Source organism: Macrobrachium rosenbergii, chromosome 32 (genome assembly GCF_040412425.1).
Source record: "Macrobrachium rosenbergii isolate ZJJX-2024 chromosome 32, ASM4041242v1, whole genome shotgun sequence".
In the NCBI taxonomy this organism is placed as follows: Eukaryota; Metazoa; Arthropoda; class Malacostraca; order Decapoda; family Palaemonidae; genus Macrobrachium; species Macrobrachium rosenbergii.
The window spans coordinates 12515801-12531645 of NC_089772.1; the positions used below are offsets into that span (position 1 = coordinate 12515801).

Here is a 15845-nt window from a genome sequence, read left to right on the forward strand (position 1 = left end):
CTACTGGCAGCCGGCTACCGAGTCGTTATCACTCTCGTATGTTATGACCCAACATTAGGATCCGAACTTCGTACAAGAAGAGGGGAAGTTATCGTGCGGATCGCAAAACTCTCGCAGCAGGAAACACATTAGGGAATTTCGAGATAAGATAAATTAAAGGGGAAAGATACGCAGCCACTGATTACCCTTGTAAAGATGTTCCGGCGTTGGATGATGACAAGATTATTGTAATATTTAGGTTCCTGGCCATAACACTATAAACGTTAATAGCTGAAAAGACGGTTCTGAGAATTTCTAAAGGAGGGTGTCAGTGTTTACTGGTGAATATTGATTTGTTAATATTCCTAATTACAGACATTAAAGTCTGACTATAAAGGGAGTATCCGACAAGGCGAGGGTATGGAACCTAAGTAGTTTTGTGAGGCTGAAATCAACGTCGTTCTATTGTGCATTAACGTAAAATAAAGGAATAACTTGGACCGCACAAGGAGACAAAAATGTTTATGCAAATACATAAGGAGATATTGTATATATATATATGTGTGTGTGTATATGAGCGTGTGAGTGTCTGTGAACTTGTGCGTGCGCGTGCATGTGTGTGAGTGTGTGTTTGTCTCTAAGATTAATGTTAATCAAAAGTAAATTCTTAGGCTTTTTGGCCTTTTTTCTCTCTACATAAAAACTGATTTCTTCTGATTAACCTCCGAATAGCGTTTAGTCTGCTTAAACCTAATAAGTCAACGGACTATAATAATAATATAATAATAATAATAATAATAATAATAATAATAATAATAATAATAATAATAATAATAATAATAATAATAAATAATAATAAATTTTATTTCAGGTCAGGTCCATATACATGGAATATACAAAGCAGAGACAATACACACAATCTAGACAAAAAGTTCTAAGTCAATTTAATCCTAAACGTCTTCTTTTTAACCTGTTATAAGTCAAGTTTTGTCCCACCGAAAAGAACTTAACCAAAACTGCATAAACGTATGACAACCTTCGTATGGAAACTTGAACCTTTCCTTTTTGGCGTCGACGTTTGAAGATTTATCTAACACGTGCACCCGATTAACAAGGTCTAAGAATTTGTTTGCCTGTGTGGCCCGAGATAGCAGGAGATTGTGGCAAGCGAATGTTTATATAAGCCGTCAGACTCAAGTTCACATTTGCTGCGTGTTAGAACAACCCCCTTTTAGTTTTCTGCTCTGTCTTTCAGTCCGCATTTTTCTGTCCGCCCTCAAATCTTGAAAACTACCGAGGCTAGAGGGATGCAAATTGGGACGTTGATCATCCACCCTTCAGTCATCAAACATACCAAATTGCAGCCCTCTAGCCTCAGCAGTTTTTATTTTACTTAAGGTTAAAGTTAGCCATGATCGTGCATCTGGCAGCGAAATATGCCAGGCCACCACCGGTCCGTGGTCAAAGTTTCATGTGCAGCGGTTCATCCAGCATCATACCGAGGCCACCGAAAGATAGATCTATTTTCGATGGCCTTGATTACACGATGTACAGAACATTCGAATGCGCCGAAGAAATTTCGGTGCAATTTTTTACTTGTTGAATGCTGATTGATAAATCTTCGCTCTACGAACTTGGCACAATGTTCGTTTGCTGATTGTCTTCTAGGTGACAAAAAGACCTTTCTTGGTATAAATTAATTTTAACCTCCACCTTGATACGCAGTCCACCAAACCTTCAGAACCAACCTCTCCTTCTCAGAAATTTGTAAAGCTTGAGAAAATTGCAACAACAAGAACAAAGAAGAATGCAAAGAAAGAGAAAAATGAAGGAACATATAAATGAAAAACAGGATGACATGCCAAATAAAGAGGAAGTAAGAGAGAGAAGAGGGATTTGGAACAGAGGGTGAAGTATAATAAATGTGAATAAAGGGTATAGAAAAATTTACAGAATAAAAAAAAAACAAAGATGCTGAAAGTTAAGGGAGAAAAAAAAAAGGCTTTTTAAATTAGAGAAAGAAGAAGGGATTAGTATGAAAAAAAGATAAGAGCGAAGGAAAACAATAAAAGTAATAAAGCAAGAGATGAATGCAAACTATAAAGAAAAAGAATACGAAGCACAAGAAAGAAAAACGCGAGAAAGAGTAACGAGATAAACAGAAAAACGAAGTAGGATTCAAATCCAAATGAAAAGTAAGAGGATTAGAATTAAAAAAAAAAAAAAATAAAAAAAAAAGGAAGAGTTAGACGCAAAGTGAGAGGAGCCACCATATAGCCCACTGATCATCGGAGATTCCACCGCCCAGCACCGGCAGTCAGCATTGTCCTCCACCTTTTAGGACCCGGAGAAGTCATAAATGTTGTGTGATAGCTTCATTGACGACCATCACGACAGAGCTACCAATTCCGATGACCGGCCTGGACCTCGGGAACGCTCGCCCGCCGAGGAATTCCACCGAGGACCGCGTGGGAATCCGTGCCGCCTGCAAATTCTAAATGATTCCGTTTGGAAATCCTCAAACCAACTTTAAGGCGAAGGCAAAGATTTGAAATAGAGTAAAGATATAGTGGTTTCCACAGGTGCCCCCGGCCCGTGGTAGCGCTGGGTGTTATCTGAAGGCATCATCAGTACCAAGCCTCTTAGTACTACCAACATAACATGATTAACACTTCCTGGGGAAGGGATGAGTCGGCTGAAGGTGGTAATGCCGTCCTTGGAAGGGAAAGCTGCTGACATTCCCGAGGTCTCTCCTCTCTCTCTCTCTCTCTCTCTCTCTCTCTCTCTCTCTCTCTCTCCTTCGTCGGCTTTTATTGCGCCGGAATAGGAGGAGGATCTATCTATCTATCTATCTATCTATCTATATATATATATATATATATATATATATATATATATATATTTTAAAGGATCGAAATGTATATATATATCTTTATTTTCATTTTTAAGGACTCAAAAAAGACTCATCTTTAAATCTTCATTTTTCATTTTTTTAAGGACTCAAAAATGTCATATAACCATCTTTATTTTTCATTTTTTTAAGGACTCAAAAATGTCATGTAACCATCTTTATTTTGCATTTTTTTAAGGACTCAAAAATGTCATGTAACCATCTTTATTTTGCATTTTTTTTAAGGACTCAAAATGTCATATAACCATCATCATATAAAAATGTCATATACCATCAAAATAACCCATCTTTATTTTTTACTTTTTACGGACTCAAAACTCTATATTCAAAATAACTACTTTATCAAACTTTATAAGCAAGAAATTTTCATTGTGGCTTTTTATTAAAAATTGTAATCAAAACCTCAAGTGTGTTTGCCCATTATTTCCAGTGCAATGTTTAGCTGCTGAAATGTCTACTGTTTACTAATGCCCGCTTTCATTCAGATGCCCTTTTCATGAAATAGGTCAGTCTGTGTCCTAATAAATTTCATGAAAGTCATATGACTCTAATATTGCGTCTTAATAAAGGCGATTTTATAGTTGCGAATATTCTTTGAGCAAATCTGTGACAAATGATCCGCCGCTAAGTGGACTAGTTCCCATCTTTAGAATCACCCTTATGCACATAATTATCTGTTATTTATGAGCTGAGGACACCAGAAAGAGCAGTGAACATTACACTAAAAGTGAAAGTGGCAGTGACTCCGTGAACACTTAGAAACTGGGTCGTGGGCTGGGCTATTTACCCCCCGTGGCCACTTATGATCGTAAATTAATATGTGATTATTGTTCTTCGTCTTTTCGCCTCATATAATTTTCTCATTCCTTCGTTCTCTCATCTTCTTTGCAGCCCTCTAGCCTCAGTAGTTTTTATTTATTTAAATTTAAAGTTAGCCATACTCGTTCATCTGGCAACGATATAGGGTAGGCCACCACCGGGCCGTAGTTAAAGTTTCATGGACCGCGGCTCATACAGCATTATACCGAGACCACCGAAAGGTAGATCTATTTTCGGTGGCCTTGATTATACGATATACAGAAAACTCGATTGCGCCGGAGAAACTTCGGCGCATTTTTTGCTTGTTTGGAATTATAATTACTCTTCTGTTGCTGGACTTGAAGAATCTTCAACTTTCATGAAAAAAAAACAAACAACTAAAGTCTTCAGAATGTTCGAACTCTGGTATAGTGGTTAGTGTCGTGGCATGTCGCGGCGGGTTCATGTCTCCCCCAGGGCGATGAAAAATCACTGGCTCTGTATCATGATCAGTTACTGCTGCAGTGTGGGTTCTGCGGTGGGAGGTTGAAACCAACATTCTTTGGAAGCTTAAAGAATTTCAAGTCAGTGGCCCCTTTAATGGGTTTTTTCCATGTGAATAAGTTTCATCTACTGAAATAATAATAATAATAATAATAATTATTATTATTATTATTATTGAGTAAACAAAGTGAGCTTATACGTTCAAAGGAATCTGGTCAGATTGTGTGATATTTCAGGTCGTTTATCGGAAAGATTTTTTTTTTGGTCCCTAGTTAATAAACATATACAGAACACTTATTTTTTTACCTTCATAAGAAGACACAAAATCTTAAAAATCAAAGGGATAAGTTGACTCTTTTTTTTATAGAATTAGATATAGAATTTAGGCCAAAGACTAAGCACTGGGACTCATGAGGTCATTCAGCGCTGAAACGGAAATTGACAGTAAAAGGTTTGAAAGGTGTAACAGGAGGAAAACCTCAAAGCAGTTGCACTATGAATCAATTGTTAGGAGAGGGTGGAAAGTAAGATGGAAGGAGAATATGAAAGGAGGTACAGTTAAAGGAACGGAAGGGTTGCAGCTAGGGGCCTGAGGAAGGCACGCTGCAAAGAACCTTAAGCAATACCTACAGTGCACTGCGTGAGGTGCACTGGACAGCACTACTACCCCCTACGAAGGGACTCGTTTTCATTCAAATCATATATTAAGTGATAATGATTTGGCAAAATAAACAACAGTTATAAAGGTTGAACTAAATGTTCTTCGGCATTGCACCCTGAACTGCATTTCAGGAACATTAATCAATAACGTATCATCTAAAAAAAGAAAAAAAACTTTGAAGTTCTTCAGAAAGTGAATCTTCATGTGGAATCCCCGGGAGCCTTTTCTAAGCATGTAGACAGATCAAAGAGAAACCCCATGTATATATAAATATACATATATACATACATACATACATACATACATACATACACACACATATCTATTATATATATGTGTGCATTGCAAGTATGTTTGTGTGTGTGTGAGATTGTGTGTATGTGTGTTGCAAGTATTCCCTTTTACAGCAAATCAATTTGAATGCAGAGTCATATATTCCAAGGTATGTCTAGAAAACATAAAGATGACTTATTAACACTATTTTACATATTTTTCGTGTTGGTAAGTTTCATGTCAAATTCGTTTGAGTCTGTCCTTCTCCGCCTCTCTTCTCTCATCGTTTATTCAACTCTTGCAATCTAATTTTACCAGCCTCTATTGCATAACTATTTTCCCCTGTTGCGCAAGGACCAAAACACTCCATACAAACAGAATTTCTCCGACCAGGACTGGATTTCACAATGGCATTTTTCCGCTATCAGTCGGCCATGTTACATTCTCTCTCTCTCTCTCTCTCTCTCTCTCTCTCTCTCTCCACCTCCTTGTCATCCTGATACCACCCACGAACCGTTTCCTCGCCTTTTCCACCCCCAGTCACCTCCCCTGTCCAGAGTCGTCCCAAACTGTAGAGTAAATCGTCTGGGAATGAGCACGACTAATGGGAGCTTTTAGTTCCGAGCGAAGACTTCGGAGCTTTTAGTTTTCCGAGCACTCTCGGAGCCTTTAAAGCTATTTAGTTTTCCTTTGTTTACGGCACTGGACGCAGATCATTTTCCTTTTGGTTTTATGTGTCCGTGAAGGTCAGTGCGTTGAATGTGGACACCCCTTTTATCATGTGATGACGTACTTTGCTTCGTTATCTTCACCGCGTTGAAATATATACTTGCACACCTCAGAGGATTCTGTACAGTCTCTCACGCGGCGATCCGTTTGGCGCCTATGCTTATACATATTTGCCGGTGTTGCTTTGAAGGTATCTGGTAGTATTCTTTATTTACAAATACTCTTCCCTTCTTGTTGGTTATTTATGAAAAATACATCGCTTATTCGTATGAAGTTTGGTTCTACCCTTACTGGCATTTTCATTCGACGTGGTTGAAAGGTCTGTCCTATTAAGTAGCTTGCAATTCTCAATCTAAAAAGCTTGGAATATCGTCATGGCTGCTTCTGTAGAAGTAAAAATTGCAGTGTGCGAAATGATTTTCAGTTAACCCTCTTTAAAAGTGAATCGATTTTGAGTGAACCAACATTAAAAGTAAATTGATTTTGGGTTAATCCTCTTTAAAAGTGAATTGATTTTGAGTCAATCACCTTTAGAATTGAATTTATTTGGAGTCAACTGTCTTTAAAAGTCAACTGATTTTCAGTCAACTAGCTTTAAAAGTGAACTGCAAATGATATAAAAAAAGATCTAGAGAAACGCCCAATGTTACAGACGTATTTGTAAAACTGTAACAAACTCCCGGGCTTTTCTGAAACTCCTTTGTTTTTCTTGTTCAGAGAGAAAGAAATTAGGAAGAAGCAGGAGTTTCCGAAAAGCTGGAGATTTTGTTGTGATTCTGGGATTTATAAAGCAAGGTACAAAGACCCCCCAAAAAATGCCAAGCGTGTGACAAGCAGTGGTAAAATTATAACAAAGTCACTAGCTTCTCAGAAACTCTTGTTTCCTTGTCCAAAGGGAAATAAAAGTACACACACACACACACACACATATATATATATACTGTATATATACACTATACTGAATATATGTGTATGTATCTATCTATACAGGATATATACGTACATATCTATACGATACACCAGGTTACTAATACAAGGTGAGGCGAGAGAGGTACTGCCGTCAGTGCACCTCTTGCGGTGCACTGTAGGCATTACTTAAGGTTATTTGCAGCGTGCCTTAGGCCCCAAGCTGCAACCCCTTTCGTTCCTTTTACTGTACCTCCTTTCATATTCTCTTTCTTCCATCTTACTTTCCACCCTCTCCTAACAAGTGATTCATAGTGCAAGTGCTTTGAGGTTTTCCTCCCGTTACACCTTTCAAACATCGCCTTGGCATAGAGGGTTTTGTAAAAGTAACCCATGGCTGGATTGAACGTAGAACGACAACCATGCTTTGAAACGGGCTGCCTAAAAATGGTTATTCTGGAGCAAAGACACACTGCCTTACAGAAGCAGTACGCGTTTCACCTTTCGAAAGCCGATGCTGCTGTTATCATGGTGACGGGGGAGGATTCAGCGTGTTACTTAAGTTCTCGGCTTTCACACACACACACACACACACACACACACACACATTTATTAGATTGAATTCTGTTTTCACATAAAATAGAGAAAATATTTCACAGTCATATACAGACATATATATATATATATATATATATATATATATATATATATATATATATATATATATATATATATATATATATATATATATATATATATATATTATTATGTGTGTGTGTGTGTAATGCACAAGAACTGCACATTTTTATTTGCTCCATGTTATCATTTGCTGAGTGCAACTGAAATAAAAAGATCAATCCCACTTATACATTATTTATTCATCTTATAAGAAACGCCCGATTTAGAGGGGAATGCCGAAAAAGGGGGGTTAATATCTACATGACCTCAGAATTAGGTCAGTGGTATATCACCTGTCATAGATATGGGTCTCCTTATTAGAAATTGGTGGTTTTCTCTTGCCCAAGTGCTTCAAATTTGCCCTCTCATTCAGGTACATAGACAGACTATACATGGGCGTGAGTTTGCATGTACATGCATATGGTATTCGCAAATGCGTGTATATCTTTTCATACCTTGAAAACAGTTGTGATGGTGACTTCAATACTAATAGTTTTTTAAAATTTTTGTAAATATTTACTGTTGTCATCTCTGGTCGTTGTAGTGAATGTGGGAATCACCATACTGATAGAAATTGATATTTGCGTCAACAAAGTTAATAAGAAAAAAACAAGTAAAAAATGCTCCGAAGTATCTTCGGCGCAATCGAGTTTTCTGTACAGCGTATAATCAAGGCCACGAAAATATATCTATCTTTCGGTGGTCGCGTTATAAAGCTGTATGACCCGCGGCCCATGAAACTTTAACCACGGCCCGGTGGTGGCCTATCCTATATCATTGCCAGAAGCACGATTATAGCTAACTTTAACCTTAAAAAAAATAAAAAATACTTAGGCTAGAGGGTTGCAATTTGGTATGTTTGATGATTGGAGGGTGGATGATCAACATACCAATTTGCAGCCCATTTAGCCTCGGTAGTTTTTAAGACCTGAGGGCGGACGGAAAAAGTGCGGACGGACAGACAAAGCCGGCACAATAGTTTTCTTTTACAGAAAGCTAAAAAGAGTGAGAAAATGGGTATATAACGACAAAATCTCTGCAACTGAGAGATCTCGGGGTATTTTTCATCGTTAGCTTAACGCGGCGTCAACTAATCATTGTCAAACTAGAGGTCGGCCTTCCTGGCGCCGCCTAGAGATCCTCAGTTGGAGAATCTTCATCGCGATGATTCTTCTTTGTGATTGTTACTTTTCCGTCCAGGCGAGGAAACTCTTTTAGACTGAGCGCAAGGCTTGAAATTTACTAGACTGATAGAATAAACCTTTTTGAATATATTCCGCTATCAACATTTGCAAAATTTATCATGCCGATCTGTTATTCAGTCGGTTTCTTAAACCACATCATTTGACTAATGATCACGAAAGTTGCTTTCTATTGGCCTAATCATGGTGAAGGTATTAATGATGGTAACAGTGATGAGGATAATGATAATTATGATGATAAGATGGAGAGAAAAAATAAGTGGGAAGTCATCACTTTTAGCTCAACTAATTTCAAGTTTACATCGAACGCAGCCACAGCACGGACTGGAAGATCACTGGACCTAGACGAAGCTAAGTATAGGCCTACAATTCCTGAACCATGTAATATACCCCTAAGTCTAATTGAATGAAAAAAAAACTCCTAGAATAAGGGTATCCATTAAGGAGGACCATCTCGACCTAAAAGAAGAAGAAGAGGAAGAAGAAGAAGGAAGAGAATCCAGCCCATCGGCTATCACCATCTTGGCGACCACCCACACGAAGTCCCTGACAATTTGTTCCCTATCTGGCTAACAACCGTCGGTATCTGCGAGGGTCTCTCCCCGACATCCCTTCGGTATCTGCTCCGTCTCCATAACGAGAATGGGTGTGCTCTCTCCTGACGCAGGGCGCGTGGGGGGTCTCCCGGGGAAGTGAGCAATGGCTTCGATAAAGACCTCGATACCTTGCGCCGAGGTGAAAAAGTCGGCGGCTGTTTGAGGAGGGCCTGTCTTTGGGGGGGAGAGAGAGAGAGAGAGAGAGAGAGAGAGAGAGAGAGAGAGAGAGAGAGGGGGAAGAGCTGTTGGGAAGGGGTTAGAAACACAGAAAGAGAAAAAGTGTTTCACCTTTATTGAATAAAAGGATAAGCCTGTTGTCTGTCACATGGCACCTTAGCTATAAGGCGAGAGAATATACTTGAAGAGTTAATTGTACGTGATGCTATATACACCTTAGTAAGTCCTCGTATTGTCAGTCGCTTGTCTTCCATATCTTGTGAAAAGTTTTCATGAACTAACTGCATGATATGCAGAATTTCAAAAATATATCTGATTGCAGTCTCATCATGTATCAAGGCTACTGCGAGGGGAGAGAGAGAGAGAGAGAGAGAGAGAGAGAGAGAGAGAGAGAGAGAGAGAGAAGAAGAACACTGTAGACAGTAGTCTACGACAGGTATTCTCTGGTCATCGATAAAAACAAAGAAAATAAGTGGGAATAAACAAAGGAGCAGCGATGACAAACTCGTGACGTTCCTCAGTATATTGACATTTTCAGGAAAAGAAAGAAAGAGAGAAAAAAACGGCACATCAATTGCATAGTAAATGGATCGACTGATTGTTCCTACAAAAGGAGCGTTCATATAATTGATACCGATACTCAGAGGGTCACTGGATCTTAATGTCAAGAACCTCACATAAGGTTCTTTGCGGCGTGCCTTCGGCCCCCAGCTGCAACCCCTTTCGTTCTTTTTGCTGTACACCTTTCATATTTTCTTTCTTCCATCTTACTTTCCTTAACCCTCTCCTAACAATTGATTCATAGTGCAACTGCTTTGAGGTTTTCCTCCTGTTACACCTTTCAAACCTTTCAAACCTTTTACTGTCAATTTTCATTTCAGCGATAAGCTGAAGGCAATGGTTAACCAACAGCAATCAGCTTTTAGACCACAACTCGAATTTGAGATCATCTTTGCGCTCCTTACGTCATTGCCGTAAAATACTCGTCACGCATACGGCACCCTGACTTGGCTACCACCCGGCTCGAACTCATAATCAGAGAAGAGCCTAATTAGGAACACGTTCGGCACCTGACTGATTCAAAGGTGACGGGACGGCAAAGGCGTTGGATCTCCCGAGTGACAGCGCGAGTGTCAGATTAGGAAGCGCACGGCGACAGCCCTCTGCGTAGGATGTAGGAAAAGAAAATATATAGAGAACAGGGGTCACAGACACGATGTATAGAAAGTTGCCCGGCTGATGTAATGTTCGAAGCGTTCAGGTGAAAGACGATATATATAAAGTTTTGTCTGAGTCAATTTTGGGGGAATGACATGGCGAGAGTGGAGTTATGACGATGCGCGGTGAAAGCAAATTTATGTCTCCTGATTTGACATTTGGAGGGACGACAACATGAGAGGAAGGATTTTCGGAGGAATAATGTAGTAACATATCCCAAGAAATTTACCCCGGTTGTAATTTGGAAAAATCCAAGAAAAATACGAGATTTTAGAACGGTTTTATTTAATTTGCCTTTCGTCCTTTTACGCTTACTTACTGCTAGCATGTCTGTCGTATCTTTCATTTAATTTTCTTCATTTTCATTACTATACCCTGAATCATTATAAATTCATAGTTGGATTGTCACTTATTTCTCATAATTTTTTTTTTTTATATTTCATTTAAGTTTGAAGTTAGCCATAATCTGGCGACTATACAGGACAGGCTACAACCGCCCTGTGGTTAGTTTCATGGGCCGCGGCTCCTACAGCATTACATCGAGACCACCGAAAGACAGATCTATTTTCGGTGGCCTTGATTATACGATGTACAGAAAACTCGATCGCGCCGAAGAAACTTTATCGCATTTTTTACTTGTTTTAATTTTCTTTACCGTTTTTCATTTTATCCTATTATCCTGCTTTTAACAAGGTATAAAGACAGTCTTTTAAGATACCCACCACTCTTACGTCTTTCTTTTTGGTCTGTTAGTAATCCATATCACCAACAACAGCTGTTTTTTAATCCCTCACTTTCGTCGTTCTCGCGTCTCCCAGTCACCGTCACTTTGTTTACACTTTTCATTTATGTCGTATCAGCAATTCTTTCATTTATCATTTATATTTAAACCCCTTCATGTCCATCTGTCCAATTTGATTTTTCTTATAGTCCTCAAGGCTGTCTCGGATTTGTCGGTGAAAAAATACCTATGGTGTCCTATTCAAGGTTGAAATGATAATTCCCAATCACCCTAAAGAGATATTCAACAGACCTCTCGCCTATAAGGGGGGAATGCCATCAGTGCACCTCATGCGATGCACTGTAGGTATGACTAAGGGTTCTTTGCAGCGTCCCTTCAGCCCCTATCTGCAGCCCCTTTCATTCATTTTACTGCAGCTCCATTCATATTCTCTTTCTTCCATCTTGCCATCCACCCTCTCCTAACAATTGACTCATAGTGCAACTGCTTTGAGGTTTTCAAGCCTTTTACTGTCAATTTCCTTCCCATCCAACAGACATTTCTCAAAAGATTTTGCCTGAGTTTGTAAAAACCAAATTGATTTTCTTCCACAATCAAGTAACTCTTCCCAATCGTGTTAAAGAGACATTCAACAGACGTTTGAAAATAAAAAAAAATCATCAAATACGCCAACCCAAAATCTTCTATAATATATATAATAAAATCCAAATGGATCTTGTTTGTCCTTCCCCGAGTGACAGTAGGGGAGACGTGACACAGCCACCCACCCTCTGCAAACCGGTTTGTCCGCCCAAGGTGGGGGCGGGATAGGTAGGGGAACGGGAGGGTAAGGGAGATATCCACCCTCCTCATGCAAACCTGTTTGTTCGCCCCGGGTGTGGCTAGGTAGGTTGGGGATCGGGAGGGTAGGGGTGACATCCACCCTCATCTTGCGAACCGGTTTGTCCACCCTGGTAGATGTCCACCCCAGGTAGGGGCGGGATTGGTAGGGGAACGGGAGGGTAGGGGAAACATCCACCCTCCTCCGGCAAACCTGTTTGTCCGCCCCGGGTGGGGGCGGGATAGATAGGGGAGACAGCAGCGCCGAGTTCCTAGCAAGCTCGTTTTTGTATGTTGCTCTCCCAATCACCTAATCAGCGCTCTTTCAGAAGTCATGCCAGTTCATGTGTGTTCCCGAAAGTCTCCCAAAATTCGCATTTTCAAGTCATCACCAAATCCTATAACCAGAGCTCAAACGCCTTTGCATTTCTTACTAAGCAAATAAAGTCATGAATATTCACAAAGGTTCACCTATTTTTTAAGAAGTGTATATATTATTTTATTGCAGGGTCTGGTTGCATTTTCATTTACATTTCCTGTTTTGAAGATGTTCCCTCGTGTATTTGAAATCTAGGCAATTTGAACAGGCAACTGATTGAACTATATCTGTCAAATACATGACAGATTTTCCTTTTCAGCAACACTGCGAAAAATAATGTGGAAACCACCATAGACTTAAAGCTGTCATCAGATTCATAAGAATGCTGTTTTTGAATTTAAAAACGAATGACGCATTTTTCACTAAATGAGGCAAAAGAGCAAATTAAAACTCGTGAAAGAATAAGACTGGTAAATGTTAATGATTTATAAGTTCAACAACGAATGGGGATGATGGATTATGTTTAGGTCAGAATACCATGAATAAAAGGAAAAACACACAAATAGAGAGAGAGAGAGAGAGAGAGAGAGAGAGAGAGAGAGAGAGAGAGAGAGAGAGGGTGGGGGCGAAGTAATGTGGCAATAAAAAAAAAGTTGTGCGATCTAACATTGTACTACAAGTCTTCTTCACTTTTATGATCCGTAAGACTATTAAATCAGCCAGGTATCGTAACACCTGACTAAATGCAAGTCCAACATTATCGTTTAGGCTGTAAATCATATCCATTGCTAATGTTATTACGATCGAGTGACCATGACAACAAACTTGAATTCGCTTGCATCACAAACACAAACGCACGCGTGAAACCGGGTGGGAGTTTTTACACACACAAACATAGTCTCTCTCTCTCTCTCTCTCTCTCTCTCTCTCTCTCTCTCTCTCTCTCTCTCTCTTTGTGCGCGCGTGTGTGTGTGTGTGTGTGTGTGTGTGTGGGTGTGTGTGTGTGAACGTTAATAAATGTATATTGATCAATGATCAGTCGAACAATAAACCATCTTTACTTAGCAGAGAGACAATGATCTTTAGTAGCAGAACAATAAACCATCTTTAAACCATCTTTAGCAGAGAGACAATGAACCATCTTTACTTAGCAGAGAGACAATGAACCGTCTTTACTTAGCAGAGAGACAATGAACCATCTTTACTTAGCAGAGACACAATGAACCATCTTTACTTAGCAGAGAGACAATAAACCATCTTTACTTAGCAGAGAGACAATGAACGTCTTTATAGCAGAGAGACAATGAACCATCTTTACTTAGCAGAGAGACAATAAACCAGCTTTACTTAGCAGAGAGACAATGAACCGTCTTTACTTAGCAGAGAGACAATGAACCATCTTTACTTAGCAGAGAGACAATGAACCATCTTTACTTAGCAGAGAGACAATAAACCAGCTTTACTTAGCAGAGAGACAATAAACCAGCTTTACTTAGCAGAGAGACAATGAACCATCTTTACTTAGCAGAGAGACAATAAACCAGCTTTACTTAGCAGAGAGACAATGAACCATCTTTACTTAGCAGAGAGACAATGAACCATCTTTACTTAGCAGAGAGACAATGAACCATCTTTACTTAGCAGAGAGACAATAAACCATCTTTACTTAGCAGAGAGACAATAAACCATCTTTACTTAGCAGAGAGACAATGAACCATCTTTACTTAGCAGAGAGACAATAAACCATCTTTACTTAGCAGAGAGACAATAAACCATCTTTACTTAGCAGAGAGACAATAAACCAGCTTTACTTAGCAGAGAGACAATAAACCATCTTTACTTAGCAGAGAGACAATAAACCATCTTTACTTAGCAGAGAGACAATGAACCATCTTTACTTAGCAGAGAGACAATAAACCATCTTTACTTAGCAGAGAGACAATAAACCATCGTTAGCAGAGAGACAATAAACCATCTTTACTTAGCAGAGAGACAATGAACCATCTTTACTTAGCAGAGAGACAATGAACCATCTTTACTTAGCAGAGAGAAAATAAACCATCTTTACTTAGCAGAGAGACAATAAACCATCTTTACTTAGCAGAGAGACAAGAACCATCTTTACTTAGCAGAGAGACAATGAACCATCTTTACTTAGAGAGACAATAAACCAGGTTAGCAGAGAGACAATAAACCAGCTAGCAGAGAGACAATGAACCATCCTTAGCAGAGAGACAATAAAACCATCTTTATTTAGCAGAGAGAAATAAACCATCCACTGGCAGAGAGACAATGAACCATCTTTACTTAGCAGAGAGACAATGAACCATCTTTACTTAGCAGAGAGACAATGAACCATCTTTACTTAGCAGAGAGACAATAAATGTTTAGCAGAGAGACAAGTTAGCAGAGAGACAATGAACCATCTTTACTTAGCAGAGAGACAATAAACCATCTTTACTTAGCAGAGGACAATAAAACCATCTTTACTTGACAATGAACCATCTTTACTTAGAAGAGACAATGAACCATCTTTACTTAGCAGAGAGACAATAAACCAGCTAGCAGAGAGACAATAAACCAGCTTTCTTAGCAGAGAGACAATGAACCATCTTTACTTAGCAGAGAGACAATAAACCATAGCAGAGAGACAATAAACCATCTTTTTAGCAGGAGACAATGAACCATCTTTACTTAGCAGAGAGACAATAAACCAGTTTAGCAGAGAGACAATAAACCAGCTTTACTTAGCAGAGAGACAATGAACCATCTTTACTTAGCAGAGAGACATTTTAAAGTAAACCATCCATTTACTTAGCAGAGAGACAATAAACCATCTTTACTTTAAACCAGCTTTATCAGAGAGACAATCTTTACCAGAGAGACAATGAACCATCTTTACTTTAAACCATTTTACTTAGCAGAGAGACAATAAACCATCTTTCTTAGCAGAGAGACAATAAACCATCTTTTTAGCAGAGAGACAATAAACCAGCTAGCAGAGAGACAATGAACCATCTTTACTTAGCAGAGATACAATAAACCATCTTTACTTAGCAGAGAGACAATAAACCAGTTGATACAATAAACCATCTTTAAGCAGAGAGACATTTAGCAGAGAGACAATAAACCATCTTTACTTAGCAGAGAGAGACAATAAACCATCTTTACTTAGCAGAGAGACAATAAACCATCGTTACTTAGCAGAGAGACAATGAACCATCTTTACTTAGCAGAGAGACAATAAACCATCTTTACTTAGCAGAGAGACAATAAACCATCGTTACTTAGCAGAGAGACAATGAACCATCTTTACTTAGCAGAGAGACAATA

The 15845-nt window shown here is 39.0% G+C and overlaps 1 protein-coding gene across 2 annotated transcripts in view; it reads right to left on the reverse strand.

Annotated features, from left to right (window-relative positions):
• LOC136855697 (caspase Dronc-like) overlaps nucleotides 1-15845 on the reverse strand; it is a 429110-nt gene that overhangs the window by 206926 nt on the left and 206339 nt on the right. The window lies entirely within an intron of this gene.